Here is a 9,148-nt window from a genome sequence, read left to right as displayed (position 1 = left end):
TGAGTTAAGGTAGGTGGGGATCCTGTGGGGTCCATAGATCCTGAGGTGATCCTGTGGGGTCCACAGATCCTGAGGTGTCAAGGATTTATCATCCCTGCACCAATTAGGCGTGTAAAACACCCTCTGCATGCAATCCTGGCATTTAACGCCAGACTTAAGCTTGTTTCTGGCGTTAAACGCCCAGATGTAGCAATTTTCTATCGTTTAACGCCAGCCTGATGCTTGTTTCTGGCGTTAAACGCCAGCTTTCCTCAGCGTGCAATCCTGGCGTTTAAACACCAGACTGCTGCTTGTTTCTGGCGTTCAATGCCAGATTCATGCTCTGTTCTGGTGTTAAACGCCAGCCAGATGCTCCTTACTGTCGTTTAAATGCCAGTAAGCTCTTCCTCCAGGGTGTGCTATTTCTTCTGCTATTTTTTATTCTATTTTTAATTTTAGCAATTGTTTTGTGACTCCACATGATCATGAACCTAATAAAACATAAAAGAACAATAGAAATATAGATAAATAAAAATTGGGTTGCCTCCCAACAAGCGCTTCTTTAATGTCAATAGCTTGACAGTGAGCTCTCATGGAGCTTCACAGATGTTCAGAGCATTGTTGGGACCTCCCAACACCAAACTTAGAGTTTGAATGTGGGGGTTCAACACCAAACTTAGAGTTTAGTTGTGGCCTCCCAACACCAAACTTAGAGTTTGAATGTGGGGGTTCAACACCAAACTTAGAGTTTAGTTGTGGCCTCCCAACACCAAACTTAGAGTTTGACTGTGGGGGCTTTGTTTGACTCTTTATTGAGAGAAGCATTTCATGCTTCCTGTCCATGTTTATAGAAGGATAACCTTGAGCTTTAAACACAAGGTAGTCCCCATTCAATTGAAGGACTAGCTCTCCTCTGTCAACATCAATCACAGCTCCTGCTGTAGCTACGAAGGGTCTTCCAAGGATGATGCATTCATCCTCATCCTTTCCAGTGTCTAAGATTATGAAATCAGCAGGGATGTAAAGGCCATTAACCTTTACCAATACATCCTCTACGAATCCATAAGCTTGTTTTACTGATTTGTCTACCATCTCTAATGAGATTCTTGCAGCTTGTACCTCAAAGATCCCCAGTTTCTCCATTATAGAGAGTGGCATAAGATTCATACCTGACCCCAGGTCACATAGAGCCTTCTCAAAGGTCATGGTACCTATGGTACATGGTATTAAGAATTTATCAGGATCTTATTTCTTTTGAGGTAGAGTTTGCTGAACACATGTATCTAGTTCACTAATGAGCAAGGGAGGTTCACCTTTCCAAGTCTCATTACCAAACAACTTGGCATTCAGCTTCATGATGGCTCCTAGATATTGAGCAACTTGCTCTTCAGTTACATCTTCATCCTCTTCAGAGGAAGAATAGTTCTTAGAGCTCATGAATGGCAGAAGGAAGTTTAATTGAATCTCTATAGTCTCTATATGAGCCTAAGATTCCTTTAGGTCCTCAATAGGGATTTTCTTTCTGTCTGAGGGACATCCCATGAGGTCTTCCTCACTGGGATCCATGTCCTTCTCCTCCTTTGTGAATTCGGCCATATTGATTATATCAATGGCCTTGCACTCTATTTTTGGATTCTCTTCTGTATTGCTTGGGAGAGTACTAGGAGGAGTTTTAGTGATTTTCTTACTCAGCTGACCCACTTGTTCCTCTAAATTTCTAATGGAAGACCTTGTTTCATGCATGAAACTTAAAGTGGCCTTAGATAGATCAGAGACTATATTTGCTAAGCTAGAGGGGCTCTGTTCAGAATTTTTTGTCTGTTGTTGAGAAGATGATGGAAAAGTCTTGCTATTGCTAAGCCTGTTTCTTCCACCATTATTAAAGCCTTGTTGGGGCTTTTATTGATCCTTCCATGAGAAATTTGGATGATTTCTCCATGAGGAATTATAGGTGTTCCCGTAGGGTTCACCCATGTAATTCACCTCTGCCATTGCAGGGTTCTCAGGATCATAAGCTTCTTCTTCAGAAGATGCCTCTTTAGTACTGTTGGATGCATTTTGCCATCCATTCAAACTCTGAGAAATCATGTTGACTTGCTGAGTCAACATTTTTTTCTGAGCCAATATGTCATTCAGAGCATCAATTTCAAGAACTCCCTTCCTTTGAGGAATCCCATTACTCACAAGATTCCTCTCAGAGGTGTACATGAATTGGTTATTTGTAACCATGTTAATGAGATCTTGATCTTCTGCAGGTGTTTTCTTTAGGTGAATGGATCCACCTGCAGAATGGTCCAGTGACATCTTAGAAAACTCAGATAGACCATAATAGAATATATCCAAAATGGTCCACTCTGAAAGCATGTTGGAAGGACACTTTTTGGTCATCTGCTTGTATCTTTCCCAAGCTTCATAGAGGGATTCACCATCTTTTTACTTGAAGGTCTGAACATCCACTCTAAGCTTGCTCAGCTTTTGAGGAGGAAAGAACTTGGCCAAGAAGGCCATGACCAGCTTATCCCAAGAGTCCATGCTATCTTTAGGTTGTGAGTCCAACCATGTTCTAGCCCTGTCTCTTACAGCAAAAGGGAAAAGCATGAGCCTGTAGACTTCAGGATCTAATCCATTAGTCTTAACAGTCTCACAGATCTGCAAGAAATTAGTTAAAAACTGGTAGGGATCTTTTGATGGAAGTCCATGAAACTTGCAGTTCTGTTGCATTAGAACAACTAGTTGAGGCTTCAGCTCAAAATTGTTTGCTCTAATGGCAGGGATTGAGATGCTTCTTCCATAAAAATTGGAAGTAGGTGTAGTATAATCACCAAGCATCCTCCTTGCGCCTCCACCATTGTTATTAGGTTCGGCCATGTCTTCTTTTTCGAGATTCTCTGTAAGCTTTTCTCTGAATTGTTGTGCTTTAGCTTCTCTTAGCTTCTTCTTCAGAGTCTTTTCAGGTTCAGGATCTACTTCAACAAGAATGTCCCTGTCTTTGCTCCTGCTCATATGAAAAACAAGAGAACAGAAAAGGAAGAGAAATCCTCTATGTCACAGTATAGAGATTCCTTTATGTGAGTAGAAGAAGAAAATAATAGAAGAAGGATGGGAAAAATTCGAACATAGAGGAGAAGAGAGGGTTCGAATTTTTTGATGAAGAGAAGAGTGAGTAAATAAATAAATAAATACAAAGAGATGAGAGAGAAAAGTTTTCGAAAATTATTTTTGAAAAATAGTTAGTGATTTTCGAAAATTAAGAGAAGAAATAAAATCAAAATTAAAATTTGAAACAATAAGTTAATTATAAAGAATTTTGAAAAAGAGGAAGGTAATTTTCGAAAATTAGAGAGAGAAAAGTAGTTAGGTGGTTTTGAAAAAGATAAGAAACAAACAAAAAGTCAATTAGTTAGTTGAAAAAGATTTGAAAATCAATTTTGAAGAGATAAGTAGTTAGAAAAGATTTTGAAATTGATTTTAAAAAGATATGATTGGAAAAAGATATTTTTGAAAAGATATGATTGAAAAAAAATTGATTTTTAAAATTAAAATTGATTACCTGACTAACAAGAAACTAAAAGATATGATTCTAGAATTTAAAGATTGAACTTTTCTTAACAAGAAAGTAACAAACTTCAAATTTTTGAATCAATCACATTAGTTGTTAGCAAAATTTTCGAAAATTTGAAATGAAATTAAGAAAAAGATTTTGAAAAATCGATTTTAAAAATTTTCGAAAATAATGAAAAAAATGAAAAAGATTTGAATTTTGAAAAAGATTTTGAAAAGATAGGATTTTCAAAAACTTGGTGCACATAAATTGTGATCATCAACAATGGTGCCAAAGACTTGGAGCTCTCAAACATGAATCACACTTTGTCACAACTTCGCACAACTAACCAGCAAGTGCACTGGGTCGTCCAAGTAATACCTTACGTGAGTAAGGGTCGATCCCACGGAGATTGTTGGTATGAAGCAAGCTATGGTCATCTTGTAAATCTTAGTTAGGCGAATTCAAATGGTTATAATGGTTTTTGAATATAAAGATAAATAAAGCATAAAATAAAGATAGAGATACTTATGTAATTCATTGGTGGAAATTTCAGATAAGCGCATGAAGATACTCTGTTCCTTCTGAATCTCTGCTTTCCTACTGCTTTCATCCAATCCTTCTTACTCCTTTCCATGGCAAGCTGTATGTAGGGCATCACCGTTGTCAATGGCTACTTCCCATCCTCTCAGTGAAAATGGTCCAAATGCTCTGTCACAGCACGGCTAATCATCTGTCGGTTCTCGATCATTTCGGAATAGAATCCATTGATTCTTTTGCGTCTGTCACTACGCCCAACAATCGCGAGTTTGAAGCTCGTCACAGTCATTCAATCCCTGAATTCTACTCGGAATACCACAGACAAGGTTTAGACTTTCCGGATTCTCAAGAATGGCCGCCAATAATTCTAGCTTATACCACGAAGACTCCGATCTTTCGGAATGGAGGCTAAGAGACACGTGCTCGATCTAAGGTAGAACGGGAGTGGTTGTCAGGCACGCGTTTATAAGGACGGATGATGATGAGTGTCACGGATCATCACATCCATCAGGTTGAGGTGCAGCGGATATCTTAGAATAAGAATAAGCTTGAAATGAATAGACGAACAATAGTAATTGCATTAATACTCGAGGTACAGCAGAGCTCCACACCTTAATCTATGGTGTGTAGAAACTCCACCGTTGAAAATACTTAAGTGATGGTCCAGGCATGGCCGAGAGGCCCACCCCCAAAACGTGATCAATAGTCTCCTAAGATGAGCAATAGATTAAAACTGCAACCAAAGATGTCTAATACAATAGTAAAATGTCCTATTTATACTAGACTAGTTACTAGGGTTTACAGAAATAAGTCTAAATGCAGAAATCCACTTCCAGGGCCCACTTTAGAGTGTGCTTTGGGCTGAGCTTGAGCTTTACACCTACAGAGGCTTTTCTTGGGATTAAACGCCAAGTTGTAACGTCTGTTTGGCATTTAACTCTGGTTTGTGACGTGTTTCTGGCGTTTTACTCCATAATGCAGCATGGAACTGGCATTGAATGCCCGTTTGCGTCATTTAAACTTGAATAAAGTGTGGAGTATTATATATTGCTGGAAAGCCCTGGATGTCTACTTTCCAACACAGTTAAGATCGCACCATTTGGAGTTTTGTAGCTCTAGAAAATTCATTTCGAGTGCAGGGAGGTCAGAATACAACAACATCAGCAGTCCTTTTTCAGCCTGAATCAGATTTTTGCTCAGGTCCCTCAATTTCATCCAAAAAATACTTGAAGTCACAGAAAAACACACAAACTCATAGTAAAGTCCAGAAATGTGAATTTTGCATAAAAACTAATAAAAACATCCCTAAAAGTACCTAGATCCTACTAAAAACTACCTAAAAACAATGCCAAAAAGCGTATAAATTATCCGCTCATCACCGGCCAAGGTCGATGTTATCACCACTTTATCTCACCCCTCATCTGTGAGGGAGGTTCGCTCATTTTTAGGACATGCAGGATTTTGTAGGCGCTTTATCAAAGATTTCAGCAAGATTGCGTTACCATTGTCGCGCCTACTCCAAAAAGATGTGGACTTTGAGTTTGATAGTGAATGTGTGAAAGCTTTTGAAGAGTTAAGGAGAGCTATTACCATGGCACCGATTGTGCAAGGCCCTAATTGGACGTTTCCATTTGAGATAATGTGCGATGCGTCAAACCAAGCTATAGGTGCCGCGCTTGCACAGCGCGATGGTAAACTCCCTTATGTCATTGCATACTCTTCTAAAACACTTGATGCAGCACAATCCAACTATACCACTACCGAAAAGGAACTCCTAGCTATTGTTCATGCTTTAGATAAATTCAGATTTTATTTGCTAGGATCAAAGATAGTGGTATACACGGATCATGCGGCTTTGAAATACTTATTGTCAAAGAATGAGTCAAAACCTAGACTCGTACGTTGGATCTTGCTTTTGCAAGAATTCGACATTGAGATTAGGGACTGGAGTGGATCTCAAAACTTGGTTGCAGATCATTTAAGCTGCCTTTAGAATTTAAAATCTGATCCATTTCCGATCAATGACTCATTCCCATTGGATAGCTTGTATGCTGTGTCGGATAGCTTTCCTTGGTTTGCCCCAATGGCGAACTACTTGGTTGCGAAACTCTTCCCTCCCAACTTTTCTAAACACCAAAGGAATAAGTTGACAAGTGATTCCAAATATTACATTTGAGATGACCCTCACTTGTGGAAGAGGGGAGTAGACCAAGTAATTCGAAGATGTGTCCCGGAGTCCGAAATCCAACCCATTCTTGAAGCTTGCCATTCGTCCGAATGTGGTGGCCACTTTGGAGGATCGCAAAAAAGTGTTAGATTGTGGATTCTGGTGACCAACCTTATTCAAGGATGCTAACGAGTTATGTGTGTCATGCCATCAGTGTCAGAAGTCGGGAAACACATCCCAAAAGGATGAAATGCCTCAACAACCTATGTTGTTCTACGAGATATTTGATGTATGGGGCATTGACTTTATAGGACCGTTTCCCAACTCAAGTGGTTACCTATATATTTTGTTAGCGGTGGACTATGTGTCAAAGTGGGTAGAAGCAATACCTACCCGCCTTGACGACGCCAATACCGTCATTTCTTTTATTAGGAATAACATTGTGTGCCATTATGGGTCACCACGAGTAATCGTGAGCGACCAAGGATCCCACTTTTGTAACAGGAAAGTAGAGGCACTGCTCAAGTGCTATGGAGTAGTGCATAAGGTTGCCACTGCTTATCATCCGCAAACCAACGGACAAGCGAAAGTGTCCAACCGGGAGATTAAGAGAATCTTGGAGAAAGTAGTCAATCCGCAAAGGAAGGATTGGAGCATCCGATTAGGAGATCCACTATGGGCATATAGAACGGCCTACAAGACTCCTTTAGGGATGAGTCCCTTCCGGATCGTCTATGGTAAGGCATGCCACCTTCCGGTGGAAATTGAGCACAGAGCCTATTGGGCAGTAAAGCGGTGCAACATAGATTTGACCCAAGCAGGAGTAGCCAGAAAATTACAGCTAGAGGAGCTCGAGTGTTTCAGGAACGAAGCGTATGAGAATGCCCGGATTTACAAGGAAAAGACAAAGGCATTCCATGACCTCACATCCCGAAGAAGGATTTCCAAGAAGGTGATAAGGTTCTCCTCTACAATTTGAGGCTTCGTTTCATGCCTGGCAAGCTCCGCTCTAGATGGGAAGGACCTTTCAAGGTGAAGGAGATAAAGCCTTATGGACTAGTGGAATTGTTTGATCCTAAAAGTGAAGCAACTTTCAAGGTGAATGGACATAGAGTGAAGAAGTACCATAGCTACAAGCTCCCAAAAGAGCTAGAGGTGTTCCTATTGGAGGATTCACTTAGAGAAGGAGAAACTTGAGCGACTGACCGTCCAACTTAAGGACGTTAAAGAAAAGTGCTTGGTGGGAGGCACCCCACCGTGGTAAGATCTTCCTTGTGTATACCATCTTGCTTTTAGTTTAGATTCTTGTGAATTTTGTGATTTCTTGATGTTGTTGATTGCTTAGGAATTCTAGTTGTTGATCTTGTTAGATAACTAGGATGTTTAGATAGATTTCATTGTTTTGGTATGGAAGAATTGTTGAAGTGAAGAGAATGCTATATTTTGAATGGTGCATGAATTTGTGAAGTGTTCTCTTGCCTACTAGCTTGAACACCTACCAAAATGTGATAGAATAGCTTCTTCTATATGCTTTAAAAAAAAGGAAAAAAAGGGCATCCGCGCGCGAGCGCCGGTGGTGCATTCTTACTCCTGGGCCAAAAATCCGAGAGTTATGCCCACCTTGTGCCCACTTTATATCCAGTTCATGCCAGCTCCCACACGCCAGCGTACGTGCCGCCAGCGCGCCCCTACTTGCAACTTGGCCATCGACGCGCAAGTGCACTGTCTGCGTGCGCGCCGATGGTGCACTGTGCACTTTCCAGTACAACGGAACCGAGAGTTGTGCCATGCTTGTGCTATTTTTGTGCCTAGCCTGTGCCCGTACCAACGCGTTCGCGCACTGCGTGCGTCCGCGCCGATAGTCAGCACCATCAAGCACGCATCAGCGCAATATGCGAGTCCGCGCGCCTGTTGATGACATGTCATCATATACCCATTTTTCAAGCTAATTTCACTTGTTTTACTAGTCTTTATGCACTTTCTTGCATCCTAAGTAAGCAATTTGGAATGAAAATGCATGACTTCTTTAAATCAAACAACCACCATTAAATTGATGCTAAATCATGAGGTTTGAGCTAAAATTAGTTGATTTTTAATGATTTATAAACCTTATGAGTTTAGAGATACTTTGAATGGTTGTTTTGGTTTCTTGTAGGTGAAGAAGGGAAGAAAAGAAGAAAAACGTGGCTTAAGAAGTGTGGCCAAGAGATAAGAAGTGTGGCGCATGGAAGGGAGGAAGCTACATTGCCCTTCAGGAGAGCACACTACCCTCCAGGAGAGCAACATGATAAGCCAAACTTTGAAAAGCAACACTGCCCTGCCCACAACAAGGGCAGAGTACAATTTGATGCCAAGGACCAAAGGGAGCAAAAACTCTGCCCTGCCCTCCTCAAGAGCAATATCGGGCTTCACCCAAGAACAATTCAAAAGAAATTGCTTCATAATGCTTCCCATGGGTTTTGAACCCAAAGACAAAGAGGAAAGGAGTAGCGCTCAAGCACAATAAAATCAAGCAAAATTTGGCTTGCTTTCATTCTCCCAGGATCGAACACGGCACCATGAGGAAACAAGGAACTAAGCATTACTTTGGTGCCAAGTAAACCAAAGAAAAAGAAGCAGCGTATGCCTCCACCAAGTTTCGAACTCGGAACCTCACCATTGGTAACATTGCCCTGCCCTCCGCAAGGGCAGGGCAGCATTTTGTGGTGTACGGCCAGCGCACAAGATTGGCACGCACCAAGGGAGTCTCGACCAGCAGCAGCGCGCACGGGCAGCATCTGGCGCACCATGGCAACTCTGCCCTGCCCTTGGAGGGCAGGGCAGCATCCTGCAGCATCACACACACCAAGCACGCACGCAATGAGCCGCACGCACCATTTCCTGCTCTGCCCTCCACAAGGGCAGGGCAGCCTCCTGGAAGC

The 9,148-nt window shown here is 41.4% G+C and overlaps 1 non-coding gene across 1 annotated transcript; it reads left to right on the top strand.

The window, feature by feature from the left end:
- The first annotated feature begins 2,337 nt into the window (after window positions 1-2,337).
- Window positions 2,338-2,445, top strand: LOC127742419 (small nucleolar RNA R71). The gene has a single exon (XR_008003662.1). It is a non-coding gene; the product is annotated as a small nucleolar RNA R71 (small nucleolar RNA).
- Window positions 2,446-9,148: the final 6,703 nt, after the last annotated feature.

The sequence above is a fragment of the Arachis duranensis genome, chromosome 1 (assembly GCF_000817695.3).
Source record: "Arachis duranensis cultivar V14167 chromosome 1, aradu.V14167.gnm2.J7QH, whole genome shotgun sequence".
Taxonomy (NCBI): Eukaryota; Viridiplantae; Streptophyta; class Magnoliopsida; order Fabales; family Fabaceae; genus Arachis; species Arachis duranensis.
This window is presented reverse-complemented; position numbering and strand designations above follow the sequence as displayed.